We start from the raw sequence: 18496 nt of genomic DNA, 5'->3' as shown, positions 1-18496 counted from the left end.
AGGGTGTTCTGAGTGGTTGCTAGGGTGTTCTAAGGTATTTTGGGTGGTTGCTAGGGTGTTCTGGGTGGTTGTTAGGCAGTTGCTACGGTGTTCTGAGTGGTTGCTATGGTGTTGCTAGGGTGTTCTAAGTTATTCTGGATGGTTGCTAGGTTGTTCTCAGTGGTTGCTATTGTGTTCTAGGCGGTTACACACACACACACACACACACACACACACACACACACACACATTAACTCACATACATATACACACACACACATACACTAACTCGATAACACTTACACACTCAGAGTTTATATGCGTTACAGTTTATAAGTTAAAATGAAGTAAATTTAGTAGTTTGAAGTTGAAATTATCTTAAAGTTTATATAAGTTTGACGTTTAAAAAGTTTAAATTAGTTTAAAGTTTAATTTAGTTTGAAGTTTAAAGTATTTGAAGTTTAAAATAGTTTGAAGTAGATAGATAGATCTATCAACCACTCAAAAGACCATAGCAACCACTGAAAATATCCTAGCAACCACCCAGAACAACATAGCAATCGCCTAGCAACCACCCAGAATACCTTAGCAACCGCCTAGCAACACCCTAGCAACCACCCAAAATATCTTAGCAACCGCCTAGCAACCACCCAGAATACCTTAGCAACCGCCTAGCAACCGCCTAGAAACCACCCAAAAGACCCTAGCAACCACCCAAAATACCCTAGCAACCGCCTTGCAACCACTCAGAATACCTTAGCAACCGCCTAGCAACACAATAGCAACCACCCAGAATACCCTAGCAACCACCTAGCAACACCCTAGCAACCGCCTAGCAACCACCCAAAATACCTTAGCAACTGCCTAGCAACAACATAGCAACCACCCAGAACACCCAGGCAACCGCCTAGAAACCACCCAGAATACCCTAGCAACCACCTAGCAACACCATAACGACCACCCATAACATCCTAGCAACTGCCTAGCAACCACCAAGAATACCTTAGCAACCACCTAGCAACACCATAGCAACCACCCAGAACACCCTAGCAACCACCCAAAATACCTTAGCCACCGCTTAGCAACACCATAGCAACCGACTAGCAACCACCCAGAACACCCAAGAAACCACCCAAAAGACCCTAGCAACCGCCTTGCAATCACCCAGAGTACCTTAGCAACCGCCTAGCAACACCATAGCAACCACCCAGAACACCCTAGCAACCTCCTAGCAACACCCTAGCAACCGCCTAGCAACCACCCAAAATACCTTAGCAACTGCCTAGCAACAACATAGCAACACCCAGGCAACCGCCTAGCAACCACCCAGAACACCCTAGCAACCACCTAGCAACAAACCAAAAGACCCTGGCAACCACCCATAATATCCTAGCAACCACCCAGAACACACTAGCAACCACCCAAAATACCCTAGCAACCGCCTCAACCACCCAAAAGACCATAGCAACCACTGAAAATATTCTAGCAACCACCCAGAACACCATAGCAACCGCCTAGCAACCACCCAGATTACCTTAGCAACCACCTAGCAACACCAAAGCAACCACCCAGAACAGCCTAGCAACCGCATAGAAACACCCTAGCAACCACCCAAAATACCTTAGCTCTCACTTAGCAACACCATAGCAACCGCCTAGCAACCACCCAGAACACCCTAGCAACCACCTAGCAACCACCCAAAAGACCCTAGCAACCGCCTTGCAACCACCCAGAGTACCTTAGCAACCGCCTAGCAACACCATAGCAACCGCCTAGAAACAACCCAGAATACCCTAGCAACCGCCTAGCAACACCATAACGACCACCCATAACATCCTAGCAACTGCCTAGCAACCACCCAGAATACCTTAGCAACCACCTAGCAACACCATAGCAACCACCCAGAACAGCCTAGCAACCGCATAGAAACACCCTAGCAACCACCCAAAATACCTTAGCCATCGCTTAGCAACACAATAGCAACCGCCTAGCAATCACCCAGAACACCCTAGCAACCACCTAGCAACCACCCAAAAGACCCTAGCAACCACCCAAAAGACCCAAGCAACCGCCTAGCAACCACCCAGAACACCCTAGTAATCAACCCAAAATACCCTAGCAACAGCCTTGCAACCACCCAAAAGACCCTAGCAACCACCCAAAATATTCTAGCAACCGCCTAGCAACCACCCAGAATACCTTAGCAACCGCCTAGCAACACCCTAGCAACCACCCAAAATACCTTAGCAACCACCTAGCAACACCCTAGCAACCGCCTAGCAACCACCCAAAATACCTTAGCCTCACCATAGCAACAACCAAGAACACCATAGCAAATGCCTAGCAACACAATAGCAACCACCCAGAACACCCTATCAACCATCTAGCAACACCCTAGCAACCACCCAAAACACCCTAGTAACCATCCATAACACCATAGCCAACCACCCAGAAGACCCTAGCAACCACCCAAAATACCCTAGCAACCGCCTAGCAACCACCCAGAACACCCTAGTAATCAACCATAACATCCTTGCAACCACCCAGAACACCCTAACAACCACCCAAAATACCCTAGCAACCACCTAGCAACCACCCAAAAGACCATAGCAACCACTGAAAATATCCTAGCAACACCATAGCAACCGCCTAGCAAACACCCAGAATACCTTAGCAACCGCCTAGCAACACAATAGGTTTTGTACTTTTTGCAGTGCATTGCACACCAGAAATAACTCATTCCCATGTTAATTAAAGACATAGAGAGATTTCTCTTTAATGAACATGGCAATGAGTTATTTCTGGTGTGCAATGCAATGCAATGCGAAAAGTGCATAAGCTATAATATTGCACAACGTTAACAACACACATATCTCTTTAATGAACATGGGAAGGATTTAGTTCTGGTGTACAATGCAATGCAATGTGAAAAGTGCATAGTTATTCTTCAGTGCACAACGTTAGATCGTTAATGCAATGCAATGCAACAACACACATATCTCTTTAATGAACATGGGAAGGATTTTGTTCTGGTGTGCAATGTGAAAAGTGCATATGTTATTCTTCAGTGCACAACGTTAGATCGTTAATGCAATGCAATGCAGTGCAAAGCAATGCAATGCAATGCAATGCAATGCAATGCATTGCAATGCAATGCAATCCAATGCAATGCAATGCAATGCAATGCAACCACACGTTATGTCTTTAATCAACATGGGAATGAGTTAGTTCTGATGTGCAATGCAATGCAATGTGAAAAGTGCATGTTATTCTTCAGTGCACAACGTTAGATCGTTAATGCAATGCAAAACAAGTCAATGCAATGCAATGCAATGCAATGCAATGCAATGCAATGCAATGCAATGCAATGCAATGCAATGCAATGCAATGCAATGCAAATCAATGCAATGCAATGCAATGTGAAAAGTGCATGTTATTCTTCAGTGCACAACGTTAGATCGTTAATGCAATGCAAAACAAGTCAATGCAATGCAATGCAATGCAATGCAATGCAATGCTATGCAAAGCAATGCAATGCAATGCAAAGCAATGCAATGCAATGCAATGCAAAGCAATGCAATGCAATGCAATGCAATGCAATGCAATGCAAAGCAATGCAATGCAAAGCAATGCAATGCAATGCAATGCAATGCAATGCAATGCAATGCAATGCAAATCAATGCAATGCAATGCAATGTGAAAAGTGCATGTTATTCTTCCTTGCACAACGTTAGATCGTTAATGCAATGCAAAACAAGTCAATGCAATGCAATGCAATGCAATGCAATGCAATGCAATGCAATGCAATGCAATGCAATGCAATGCAATGCAAAGCAATGCAATGCAATGCAATGCAAAGCAATGCAATGCAATGCAATGCAATGCAATGCAATGCAATGCAATGCAAAGCAATGCAATGCAATGCAATGCAATGCAATGCAATGCAATGCAATGCAAAGCAAAGCAACGCAATGCAATGCAATGCAATTCAATGCAATGCAATGCAATGCAATGCAATGCAATGCAATGCAATGCAATGCAATGCAATGCAAATCAATGCAATGCAATGCAATGTGAAAAGTGCATGTTATTCTTCAGTGCACAACGTTAGATCGTTAATGCAATGCAAAACAAGTCAATGCAATGCAATGCAATGCAATGCAATGCAATGCAATGCAATGCAATGCAATGCAATGCAATGCAATGCAATGCAATGCAATGCAATGCAATGCAATGCAATGCAATGCAATGCAATGCAAAGCAATGCAATGCAATGCAATGCAATGCAAAGCAATGCAATGCAATGCAATGCAATGCAAAGCAATGCAATGCAATGCAAAGCAATGCAATGCAAAGCAATGCAATGCAGTGCAAAGCAAAACAAGGCAATGCAATGCAATGCAATGCAAAGCAATGCAATTCAATGCAATGCAATGCAATGCAATGCAATGCAATGCAAATCAATGCAATATAATGCAATGCAACCACACGTTATGTCTTTAATCAACATGGGAATGAGTTAGTTCTGGTGTGCAATGCAATGTGAAAAGTGCATATGTTATTCTTCAGTGCACAACGTTAGATCGTTAATGCAATGCAATGCAATGCAGTGCAAAGCAAAGCAAAACAAGGCAATGCAATGCAATGCAAAGCAATGCAATGCAATGCAATGCAATGCAATGCAATGCAATGCAATGCAATGCAACCACACGTTATGTCTTTAATCAACATGGGAATGAGTTAGTTCTGGTGTGCATTGCAATGCAATGTGAAAAGTGCATATGTTATTCTTCAGTGCAAAACAAAACAAAACAAAACAAAACAAAACAAAACAAAACAAAACAAAACAAAACAAAACAAAACAAAACAAAACAAAACAAAACAAAATATACAAGGCAATGCATTGGCAATGCAACTTTAATCAACATGGGGATGAGTTAGTTCTGGTGTGCAATGCAATGCAATGCAAAAAGTGCTAACGTATGTTAGTGCAATGCAATGCAATGCAACAACACACGTTATCTCTTTAATGAACATGGGAATGACAGTTTGGTGTTCAATGCAATGCAAAAAGTGCATAACCTATATGCTATTCTTCAGTGCACAACGTTAGATCGTTTTTGCAATGCAATGCAATGCAATGCAGTGCAAAGCAAAACAAGGCAATGCAATGCAATGTAACCACACGTTATGTCTTTAATCAACATGGGAATGAGTTAGTTCTGGTGTGCAATGCAATGCAATGCAAAAAGTGCATATAGTTATCTGACAACGTCAGATCGTTAGTGCAGTGCAATGCCATGCAATGCAATGCAATGCAATGCAATGCAATGCAATGCGAAAAGTACATGTGTTATTTTCCAGTTCACAACGTTAGATCGTTAGTGCAATGCAATGCAATGCAATGCAATGCAATACACTGCAATGTGCAATGCAACCACACACGTTTATGTCTTTAATCAACATGGGAATGAGTTAGTTCTGGTGTGCAACCACAATGCAATGGTGTGCAATTTAATGCAATGCGAAAAGTGCATATTGTTATTCAGTCCACAACGTCAGATCGTGTGTTGTGTGTCAGATTAACACACATAGTTATGTCTTTAATGAACATGGGAATGAGTTTGATCCGGTGTGCAATGCAATGCAATGTAAGAAGTGCATAACCTATATGTTACTCTTCAGTAAACAACGTTAGATCGTTAGTGCAATGCAATGCAACAACACACGTTATGTCTTTAATCAACATGGGAATGAGTTAGTTCTGGTGTGCAATTTAATGCATTGTAAAAAGTGCATAACTTATATGTTATTCTTCAGTGCACAACGTTAGATCTTTAGTGCAATGCAATGCAACAACACACTTTATCTCTTCTTTGAACATGGGAATGAGTTAGTTCTGGTGTGCAATTTAATGCAATGTAAAAAGTGCATAACCTGTATGTTATTCTTCAGTGCACAACGTTTGTGCAATGCAATGCAATAACACTCATAATGAACCTGGGAATGATTTTGTTCTGGTGTGCAATGCACTGCAGTGCGAGAAGTGCATAATCTGTATGTTATGCTTCAAGTTGCACAACGTTAGATCGTTATTGTAATGCACATAATGTTATTACAATGGTACGCTTTTGACCTACTGAACATATTTCTTGCAAGGCGGTTGCTAGGGTCTTTTGGGTGGTTGCTAGGTGGTTGCTAGGGTGTTCTGGGTGGGTTGCTAGGCGGTTGCTATGTTGTTGCTAAGCGAGAGCTACGGTATTTTGGGTGGTTGCTAGGGTATTTTGGGTGGTTGCTAGTGTGTTCTGGGTGGTTGCTTGGACGGTTGCCTGGGTGTTGCTATGTTGTTGCTAGGCAGTTGCTAAGGTATTTTGGGTGGTTGCTAGGCGGTTGCCTGGGTGTTGCTATGTTGTTGCTAGGCAGTTGCTAAGGTATTTTGGGTGGTTGCTAGGCGGTTGCTAGGGTGTTGCTAGGAGGTTGCTAGGGTGTTCTGGGTGGTTGCTATGGTGTTGCTAGGTGGTTGCTAAGGTATTCTGGGTGGTTTCTAGGTGGTTGCTATGGTGTTCTGGGTGGTTGCTAGAATATTTTCAGTGGTTGCTGTGGTCTTTTGGGTGGTTGAGGCGGTTGCTAGGGTATTTTGGGTGGTTGCTAGTGTGTTCTGGGTGGTTGCTAGGATATTATGGGTGGTTGCCAGGGTCTTTTGGTTTGTTGCTAGGTGGTTGCTAGGGTGTTCTGGGTGGTTGCTAGGCGGTTGCCTGGGTGTTGCTATGTTGTTGCTAGGCAGTTGCTAAGGTATTTTGGGTGGTTGCGAGGCGGTTGCTAGGGTGTTGCTAGGAGGTTGCTAGGGTGTTCTGGGTGGATGCCATGGTGTTGCTAGGCGGTTGCTAAGGTACTCTGGGTGGTTGCAAGACGGTTGCTAGGGTCTTTTGGGTGGTTGCTAGGTGGTTGCTAGGGTGTTCTGGGTGGGTTGCTAGGCGGTTGCTATGTTGTTGCTAAGCGAGAGCTACGGTATTTTGGGTGGTTGCTAGGGTGTTTCTATGCGGTTGCTAGGCTGTTCTGGGTTGTTGCTATGGTGTTGCTAGGTGGTTGCTAGGCAGTTGCTAGGATGTTATGGGTGGTCGTTATGGTGTTGCTAGGCGGTTGCTAGGGTATTCTGGGTTGTTTTTAGGCGGTTGCCTGGGTGTTCTGGGTGGTTGCTATGTTGTTGCTAGGCAGTTGCTAAGGTATTTTGGGTGGTTGCTAGGCGGTTGCTAGGGTGTTGCTAGGAGGTTGCTAGGGTGTTCTGGGTGGATGCTTTGGTGTTGCTAGGCGGTTACTAAGGTACTCTGGGTGGTTGCAAGGCGGTTGCTAGGGTCTTTTGGGTGATTGCTAGGGTCTTTTGGGTGGTTGCTAGGGTGTTCTGGGTGGTTGCTAGGCGGTTGCTATGGTGTTGCTAAGCGAGAGCTAAGGTATTTTGGGTGGTTGCTAGGGTGTTTCTATGCGGTTGCTATGGTGTTCTGGGTGGTTGCTATGGTGTTGCTAGGTGGTTGCTAGGGTGTTCTGGGTGGTTGCTAGGCGGTTGCCTGGGTATTGCTATGTTGTTGCTAGGCAGTTGCTAAGGTATTTTGGGTGGTTGCTAGTCGGTTGCTAGGGTGTTGCTAGGAGGTTGCTAGGGTGTTCTGGGTGGTTGCTATGGTGTTGCTAGGCGGTTGCTAAGGTACTCTGGGTGGTTGCAAGGCGGTTGCTAGGGTCTTTTGGGTGGTTTCTAGGGTGTTCTGGGTGGTTGCTAGGCGGTTGCTATGGTGTTGCTAAGCGATGGCTAAGGTATTTTGGGTGGTTGCTAGGGTGTTTCTATGCGGTTGCTAGGCTGTTCTGGGTGGTTACTATGGTGTTGCTAGGTGGTTGCTAAGTTATTCTGGGTGGTTGCTAGGCAGTTGCTAGGATGTTATGGGTGGTCGTTATGGTGTTGCTAGGCGGTTGCTAGGGTATTCTGGGGGGTTTCTAGGCGGTTGCCTGGGTGTTCTGGGTGGTTGCTATGTTGTTGCTAGGCAGTTGCTAAGGTATTTTGGGTGGTTACTAGGCGGTTGCTATGGTGTTGCTAGGAGGTTGCTAGGGTGTTCTGGGTGGCTGCTATGGTGTTGCTAGGTGGTTGCTAAGGTATTCTGGGTGGTTGCTAGACGGTTGCTATTGTGTTCTGGGTGGTTGCTAGAATATTTTCAGTGGTTGCTATGGTCTTTTGGGTGGTTGAGGCGGTTGCTAGGTTATTTTGGGTGGTTGCCAGGGTCTTTTGGGTGGTTGCTAGGTGGTTGCTAGGGTGTTCTGGGTGGTTGTTAGGCAGTTGCTAGGGTGTTCTGAGGTATTTTGCGTGGTTGCAAGGGTGTTCTGACTGGTTGCTATGGTGTTGCTATGGTGTTCTAAGGTATTTTGGGTGGTTGCTAGGGTGTTGCTAGGCGGTTGCTAAGGTCTTTTGGGTGGTTGCTAGGCAGTTGCTAGTTTGTTCTGAGGTATTTTGGGTGGTTTCTAGGGTGTTCTGACTGGTTGCTATGGAGTTACTAGGGTTTTCTAAGGTATTTTGGGTGGTTGCTAGGGTGTTCTGAGTGTCTGCTGTGGTGTTGCTATGGTAGTTCTAAGGTATTTTGGGTGGTTGCTAGGGTGTTGCTAGGCGGTTGCTAAGGTATTTTGGGTGGTTGCTATGGTGTTGATAGGCTGTTTTGGGTGGTTGCTAGGGTGTTCTGGGTGGTTGCTAGGCGGTTGCTAGGATATTTTGAGTCGTTGCTAAGGTTTTTTGGGTGGTTTCTAGGCGGTTGCTAGGGTGTTTTGGGTGGTTGCTAGGTGGTTGCTAGAATATTTTGGGTGGTTGCTAGGGTCTTTTGGGTGGTTGCTAGGGTGTTCTGAGTGGTTGCTAGGGTGTTCTAAGGTATTTTGGGTGGTTGCTAGGGTGTTCTGGGTGGTTGTTAGGCAGTTGCTACGGTGTTCTGAGTGGTTGCTATGGTGTTGCTAGGGTGTTCTAAGTTATTCTGGATGGTTGCTAGGTTGTTCTCAGTGGTTGCTATTGTGTTCTAGGCGGTTACACACACACACACACACACACACACACACACACACACATTAACTCACATACATATACACACACACACATACACTAACTCGATAACACTTACACACTCAGAGTTTATATGCGTTACAGTTTATAAGTTAAAATGAAGTAAATTTAGTAGTTTGAAGTTGAAATTATCTTAAAGTTTATATAAGTTTGACGTTTAAAAAGTTTAAATTAGTTTAAAGTTTAATTTAGTTTGAAGTTTAAAGTATTTGAAGTTTAAAATAGTTTGAAGTAGATAGATAGATCTATCAACCACTCAAAAGACCATAGCAACCACTGAAAATATCCTAGCAACCACCCAGAACAACATAGCAATCGCCTAGCAACCACCCAGAATACCTTAGCAACCGCCTAGCAACACCCTAGCAACCACCCAAAATATCTTAGCAACCGCCTAGCAACCACCCAGAATACCTTAGCAACCGCCTAGCAACCGCCTAGAAACCACCCAAAAGACCCTAGCAACCACCCAAAATACCCTAGCAACCGCCTTGCAACCACTCAGAATACCTTAGCAACCGCCTAGCAACACAATAGCAACCACCCAGAATACCCTAGCAACCACCTAGCAACACCCTAGCAACCGCCTAGCAACCACCCAAAATACCTTAGCAACTGCCTAGCAACAACATAGCAACCACCCAGAACACCCAGGCAACCGCCTAGAAACCACCCAGAATACCCTAGCAACCACCTAGCAACACCATAACGACCACCCATAACATCCTAGCAACTGCCTAGCAACCACCAAGAATACCTTAGCAACCACCTAGCAACACCATAGCAACCACCCAGAACACCCTAGCAACCACCCAAAATACCTTAGCCACCGCTTAGCAACACCATAGCAACCGACTAGCAACCACCCAGAACACCCAAGAAACCACCCAAAATACCCTAGCAACCGCCTTGCAATCACCCAGAGTACCTTAGCAACCGCCTAGCAACACCATAGCAACCACCCAGAACACCCTAGCAACCTCCTAGCAACACCCTAGCAACCGCCTAGCAACCACCCAAAATACCTTAGCAACTGCCTAGCAACAACATAGCAACACCCAGGCAACCGCCTAGCAACCACCCAGAACACCCTAGCAACCACCTAGCAACAAACCAAAAGACCCTGGCAACCACCCATAATATCCTAGCAACCACCCAGAACACACTAGCAACCACCCAAAATACCCTAGCAACCGCCTCAACCACCCAAAAGACCATAGCAACCACTGAAAATATTCTAGCAACCACCCAGAACACCATAGCAACCGCCTAGCAACCACCCAGATTACCTTAGCAACCACCTAGCAACACCAAAGCAACCACCCAGAACAGCCTAGCAACCGCATAGAAACACCCTAGCAACCACCCAAAATACCTTAGCTCTCACTTAGCAACACCATAGCAACCGCCTAGCAACCACCCAGAACACCCTAGCAACCACCTAGCAACCACCCAAAAGACCCTAGCAACCGCCTTGCAACCACCCAGAGTACCTTAGCAACCGCCTAGCAACACCATAGCAACCGCCTAGAAACAACCCAGAATACCCTAGCAACCGCCTAGCAACACCATAACGACCACCCATAACATCCTAGCAACTGCCTAGCAACCACCCAGAATACCTTAGCAACCACCTAGCAACACCATAGCAACCACCCAGAACAGCCTAGCAACCGCATAGAAACACCCTAGCAACCACCCAAAATACCTTAGCCATCGCTTAGCAACACAATAGCAACCGCCTAGCAATCACCCAGAACACCCTAGCAACCACCTAGCAACCACCCAAAAGACCCTAGCAACCACCCAAAAGACCCAAGCAACCGCCTAGCAACCACCCAGAACACCCTAGTAATCAACCCAAAATACCCTAGCAACAGCCTTGCAACCACCCAAAAGACCCTAGCAACCACCCAAAATATTCTAGCAACCGCCTAGCAACCACCCAGAATACCTTAGCAACCGCCTAGCAACACCCTAGCAACCACCCAAAATACCTTAGCAACCACCTAGCAACACCCTAGCAACCGCCTAGCAACCACCCAAAATACCTTAGCCTCACCATAGCAACAACCAAGAACACCATAGCAAATGCCTAGCAACACAATAGCAACCACCCAGAACACCCTATCAACCATCTAGCAACACCCTAGCAACCACCCAAAACACCCTAGTAACCATCCATAACACCATAGCCAACCACCCAGAAGACCCTAGCAACCACCCAAAATACCCTAGCAACCGCCTAGCAACCACCCAGAACACCCTAGGAATCAACCATAACATCCTTGCAACCACCCAGAACACCCTAACAACCACCCAAAATACCCTAGCAACCACCTAGCAACCACCCAAAAGACCATAGCAACCACTGAAAATATCCTAGCAACACCATAGCAACCGCCTAGCAAACACCCAGAATACCTTAGCAACCGCCTAGCAACACAATAGGTTTTGTACTTTTTGCAGTGCATTGCACACCAGAAATAACTCATTCCCATGTTAATTAAAGACATAGAGAGATTTCTCTTTAATGAACATGGCAATGAGTTATTTCTGGTGTGCAATGCAATGCAATGCGAAAAGTGCATAAGCTATAATATTGCACAACGTTAACAACACACATATCTCTTTAATGAACATGGGAAGGATTTAGTTCTGGTGTACAATGCAATGCAATGTGAAAAGTGCATAGTTATTCTTCAGTGCACAACGTTAGATCGTTAATGCAATGCAATGCAACAACACACATATCTCTTTAATGAACATGGGAAGGATTTTGTTCTGGTGTGCAATGTGAAAAGTGCATATGTTATTCTTCAGTGCACAACGTTAGATCGTTAATGCAATGCAATGCAGTGCAAAGCAATGCAATGCAATGCAATGCAATGCAATGCATTGCAATGCAATGCAATCCAATGCAATGCAATGCAATGCAATGCAACCACACGTTATGTCTTTAATCAACATGGGAATGAGTTAGTTCTGATGTGCAATGCAATGCAATGTGAAAAGTGCATGTTATTCTTCAGTGCACAACGTTAGATCGTTAATGCAATGCAAAACAAGTCAATGCAATGCAATGCAATGCAATGCAATGCAATGCAATGCAATGCAATGCAATGCAATGCAATGCAAATCAATGCAATGCAATGCAATGTGAAAAGTGCATGTTATTCTTCAGTGCACAACGTTAGATCGTTAATGCAATGCAAAACAAGTCAATGCAATGCAATGCAATGCAATGCAATGCAATGCTATGCAAAGCAATGCAATGCAATGCAAAGCAATGCAATGCAATGCAATGCAAAGCAATGCAATGCAATGCAATGCAATGCAATGCAATGCAAAGCAATGCAATGCAAAGCAATGCAATGCAATGCAATGCAATGCAATGCAATGCAATGCAAATCAATGCAATGCAATGCAATGTGAAAAGTGCATGTTATTCTTCCTTGCACAACGTTAGATCGTTAATGCAATGCAAAACAAGTCAATGCAATGCAATGCAATGCAATGCAATGCAATGCAATGCAATGCAATGCAATGCAATGCAATGCAATGCAATGCAAAGCAATGCAATGCAATGCAATGCAAAGCAATGCAATGCAATGCAATGCAATGCAATGCAATGCAATGCAATGCAAAGCAATGCAATGCAATGCAATGCAATGCAATGCAATGCAATGCAATGCAAAGCAAAGCAACGCAATGCAATGCAATGCAATTCAATGCAATGCAATGCAATGCAATGCAATGCAATGCAATGCAATGCAATGCAATGCAATGCAAATCAATGCAATGCAATGCAATGTGAAAAGTGCATGTTATTCTTCAGTGCACAACGTTAGATCGTTAATGCAATGCAAAACAAGTCAATGCAATGCAATGCAATGCAATGCAATGCAATGCAATGCAATGCAATGCAATGCAATGCAATGCAATGCAATGCAATGCAATGCAATGCAATGCAATGCAATGCAATGCAATGCAATGCAAAGCAATGCAATGCAATGCAATGCAATGCAAAGCAATGCAATGCAATGCAATGCAATGCAAAGCAATGCAATGCAATGCAAAGCAATGCAATGCAAAGCAATGCAATGCAGTGCAAAGCAAAACAAGGCAATGCAATGCAATGCAATGCAAAGCAATGCAATTCAATGCAATGCAATGCAATGCAATGCAATGCAATGCAAATCAATGCAATATAATGCAATGCAACCACACGTTATGTCTTTAATCAACATGGGAATGAGTTAGTTCTGGTGTGCAATGCAATGTGAAAAGTGCATATGTTATTCTTCAGTGCACAACGTTAGATCGTTAATGCAATGCAATGCAATGCAGTGCAAAGCAAAGCAAAACAAGGCAATGCAATGCAATGCAAAGCAATGCAATGCAATGCAATGCAATGCAATGCAATGCAATGCAATGCAATGCAACCACACGTTATGTCTTTAATCAACATGGGAATGAGTTAGTTCTGGTGTGCATTGCAATGCAATGTGAAAAGTGCATATGTTATTCTTCAGTGCAAAACAAAACAAAACAAAACAAAACAAAACAAAACAAAACAAAACAAAACAAAACAAAACAAAACAAAACAAAACAAAATATACAAGGCAATGCATTGGCAATGCAACTTTAATCAACATGGGGATGAGTTAGTTCTGGTGTGCAATGCAATGCAATGCAAAAAGTGCTAACGTATGTTAGTGCAATGCAATGCAATGCAACAACACACGTTATCTCTTTAATGAACATGGGAATGACAGTTTGGTGTTCAATGCAATGCAAAAAGTGCATAACCTATATGCTATTCTTCAGTGCACAACGTTAGATCGTTTTTGCAATGCAATGCAATGCAATGCAGTGCAAAGCAAAACAAGGCAATGCAATGCAATGTAACCACACGTTATGTCTTTAATCAACATGGGAATGAGTTAGTTCTGGTGTGCAATGCAATGCAATGCAAAAAGTGCATATAGTTATCTGACAACGTCAGATCGTTAGTGCAGTGCAATGCCATGCAATGCAATGCAATGCAATGCAATGCAATGCAATGCGAAAAGTACATGTGTTATTTTCCAGTTCACAACGTTAGATCGTTAGTGCAATGCAATGCAATGCAATGCAATGCAATACACTGCAATGTGCAATGCAACCACACACGTTTATGTCTTTAATCAACATGGGAATGAGTTAGTTCTGGTGTGCAACCACAATGCAATGGTGTGCAATTTAATGCAATGCGAAAAGTGCATATTGTTATTCAGTCCACAACGTCAGATCGTGTGTTGTGTGTCAGATTAACACACATAGTTATGTCTTTAATGAACATGGGAATGAGTTTGATCCGGTGTGCAATGCAATGCAATGTAAGAAGTGCATAACCTATATGTTACTCTTCAGTAAACAACGTTAGATCGTTAGTGCAATGCAATGCAACAACACACGTTATGTCTTTAATCAACATGGGAATGAGTTAGTTCTGGTGTGCAATTTAATGCATTGTAAAAAGTGCATAACTTATATGTTATTCTTCAGTGCACAACGTTAGATCTTTAGTGCAATGCAATGCAACAACACACTTTATCTCTTCTTTGAACATGGGAATGAGTTAGTTCTGGTGTGCAATTTAATGCAATGTAAAAAGTGCATAACCTGTATGTTATTCTTCAGTGCACAACGTTTGTGCAATGCAATGCAATAACACTCATAATGAACCTGGGAATGATTTTGTTCTGGTGTGCAATGCACTGCAGTGCGAGAAGTGCATAATCTGTATGTTATGCTTCAAGTTGCACAACGTTAGATCGTTATTGTAATGCACATAATGTTATTACAATGGTACGCTTTTGACCTACTGAACATATTTCTTGCAAGGCGGTTGCTAGGGTCTTTTGGGTGGTTGCTAGGTGGTTGCTAGGGTGTTCTGGGTGGGTTGCTAGGCGGTTGCTATGTTGTTGCTAAGCGAGAGCTACGGTATTTTGGGTGGTTGCTAGGGTATTTTGGGTGGTTGCTAGTGTGTTCTGGGTGGTTGCTTGGACGGTTGCCTGGGTGTTGCTATGTTGTTGCTAGGCAGTTGCTAAGGTATTTTGGGTGGTTGCTAGGCGGTTGCCTGGGTGTTGCTATGTTGTTGCTAGGCAGTTGCTAAGGTATTTTGGGTGGTTGCTAGGCGGTTGCTAGGGTGTTGCTAGGAGGTTGCTAGGGTGTTCTGGGTGGTTGCTATGGTGTTGCTAGGTGGTTGCTAAGGTATTCTGGGTGGTTTCTAGGTGGTTGCTATGGTGTTCTGGGTGGTTGCTAGAATATTTTCAGTGGTTGCTGTGGTCTTTTGGGTGGTTGAGGCGGTTGCTAGGGTATTTTGGGTGGTTGCTAGTGTGTTCTGGGTGGTTGCTAGGATATTATGGGTGGTTGCCAGGGTCTTTTGGTTTGTTGCTAGGTGGTTGCTAGGGTGTTCTGGGTGGTTGCTAGGCGGTTGCCTGGGTGTTGCTATGTTGTTGCTAGGCAGTTGCTAAGGTATTTTGGGTGGTTGCGAGGCGGTTGCTAGGGTGTTGCTAGGAGGTTGCTAGGGTGTTCTGGGTGGATGCCATGGTGTTGCTAGGCGGTTGCTAAGGTACTCTGGGTGGTTGCAAGACGGTTGCTAGGGTCTTTTGGGTGGTTGCTAGGTGGTTGCTAGGGTGTTCTGGGTGGGTTGCTAGGCGGTTGCTATGTTGTTGCTAAGCGAGAGCTACGGTATTTTGGGTGGTTGCTAGGGTGTTTCTATGCGGTTGCTAGGCTGTTCTGGGTTGTTGCTATGGTGTTGCTAGGTGGTTGCTAGGCAGTTGCTAGGATGTTATGGGTGGTCGTTATGGTGTTGCTAGGCGGTTGCTAGGGTATTCTGGGTTGTTTTTAGGCGGTTGCCTGGGTGTTCTGGGTGGTTGCTATGTTGTTGCTAGGCAGTTGCTAAGGTATTTTGGGTGGTTGCTAGGCGGTTGCTAGGGTGTTGCTAGGAGGTTGCTAGGGTGTTCTGGGTGGATGCTTTGGTGTTGCTAGGCGGTTACTAAGGTACTCTGGGTGGTTGCAAGGCGGTTGCTAGGGTCTTTTGGGTGATTGCTAGGGTCTTTTGGGTGGTTGCTAGGGTGTTCTGGGTGGTTGCTAGGCGGTTGCTATGGTGTTGCTAAGCGAGAGCTAAGGTATTTTGGGTGGTTGCTAGGGTGTTTCTATGCGGTTGCTATGGTGTTCTGGGTGGTTGCTATGGTGTTGCTAGGTGGTTGCTAGGGTGTTCTGGGTGGTTGCTAGGCGGTTGCCTGGGTGTTGCTATGTTGTTGCTAGGCAGTTGCTAAGGTATTTTGGGTGGTTGCTAGTCGGTTGCTAGGGTGTTGCTAGGAGGTTGCTAGGGTGTTCTGGGTGGTTGCTATGGTGTTGCTAGGCGGTTGCTAAGGTACTCTGGGTGGTTGCAAGGCGGTTGCTAGGGTCTTTTGGGTGGTTTCTAGGGTGTTCTGGGTGGTTGCTAGGCGGTTGCTATGGTGTTGCTAAGCGATGGCTAAGGTATTTTGGGTGGTTGCTAGGGTGTTTCTATGCGGTTGCTAGGCTGTTCTGGGTGGTTACTATGGTGTTGCTAGGTGGTTGCTAAGTTATTCTGGGTGGTTGCTAGGCAGTTGCTAGGATGTTATGGGTGGTCGTTATGGTGTTGCTAGGCGGTTGCTAGGGTATTCTGGGGGGTTTCTAGGCGGTTGCCTGGGTGTTCTGGGTGGTTGCTATGTTGTTGCTAGGCAGTTGCTAAGGTATTTTGGGTGGTTACTAGGCGGTTGCTATGGTGTTGCTAGGAGGTTGCTAGGGTGTTCTGGGTGGCTGCTATGGTGTTGCTAGGTGGTTGCTAAGGTATTCTGGGTGGTTGCTAGACGGTTGCTATTGTGTTCTGGGTGGTTGCTAGAATATTTTCAGTGGTTGCTATGGTCTTTTGGGTGGTTGAGGCGGTTGCTAGGTTATTTTGGGTGGTTGCCAGGGTCTTTTGGGTGGTTGCTAGGTGGTTGCTAGGGTGTTCTGGGTGGTTGTTAGGCAGTTGCTAGGGTGTTCTGAGGTATTTTGCGTGGTTGCAAGGGTGTTCTGACTGGTTGCTATGGTGTTGCTATGGTGTTCTAAGGTATTTTGGGTGGTTGCTAGGGTGTTGCTAGGCGGTTGCTAAGGTCTTTTGGGTGGTTGCTAGGCAGTTGCTAGTTTGTTCTGAGGTATTTTGGGTGGTTTCTAGGGTGTTCTGACTGGTTGCTATGGAGTTACTAGGGTTTTCTAAGGTATTTTGGGTGGTTGCTAGGGTGTTCTGAGTGTCTGCTGTGGTGTTGCTATGGTAGTTCTAAGGTATTTTGGGTGGTTGCTAGGGTGTTGCTAGGCGGTTGCTAAGGTATTTTGGGTGGTTGCTATGGTGTTGATAGGCTGTTTTGGGTGGTTGCTAGGGTGTTCTGGGTGGTTGCTAGGCGGTTGCTAGGATATTTTGAGTCGTTGCTAAGGTTTTTTGGGTGGTTTCTAGGCGGTTGCTAGGGTGTTTTGGGTGGTTGCTAGGTGGTTGCTAGAATATTTTGGGTGGTTGCTAGGGTCTTTTGGGTGGTTGCTAGGGTGTTCTGAGTGGTTGCTAGGGTGTTCTAAGGTATTTTGGGTGGTTGCTAGGGTGTTCTGGGTGGTTGTTAGGCAGTTGCTACGGTGTTCTGAGTGGTTGCTATGGTGTTGCTAGGGTGTTCTAAGTTATTCTGGATGGTTGCTAGGTTGTTCTCAGTGGTTGCTATTGTGTTCTAGGCGGTTACACACACACACACACACACACACACACACACACATTAACTCACATACATATACACACACACACATACACTAACTCGATAACACTTACACACTCAGAGTTTATATGCGTTACAGTTTATAAGTTAAAATGAAGTAAATTTAGTAGTTTGAAGTTGAAATTATCTTAAAGTTTATATAAGTTTGACGTTTAAAAAGTTTAAATTAGTTTAAAGTTTAATTTAGTTTGAAGTTTAAAGTATTTGAAGTTTAAAATAGTTTGAAGTAGATAGATAGATCTATCAACCACTCAAAAGACCATAGCAACCACTGAAAATATCCTAGCAACCACCCAGAACAACATAGCAATCGCCTAGCAACCACCCAGAATACCTTAGCAACCGCCTAGCAACACCCTAGCAACCACCCAAAATATCTTAGCAACCGCCTAGCAACCACCCAGAATACCTTAGCAACCGCCTAGCAACCGCCTAGAAACCACCCAAAAGACCCTAGCAACCACCCAAAATACCCTAGCAACCGCCTTGCAACCACTCAGAATACCTTAGCAACCGCCTAGCAACACAATAGCAACCACCCAGAATACCCTAGCAACCACCTAGCAACACCCTAGCAACCGCCTAGCAACCACCCAAAATACCTTAGCAACTGCCTAGCAAC

This window comes from Leuciscus leuciscus (assembly GCF_965113295.1).
Source record: "Leuciscus leuciscus genome assembly, chromosome: 11".
Taxonomy (NCBI): domain Eukaryota; kingdom Metazoa; phylum Chordata; class Actinopteri; order Cypriniformes; family Leuciscidae; genus Leuciscus; species Leuciscus leuciscus.
Note: the sequence above shows the minus strand (reverse complement) of the source record.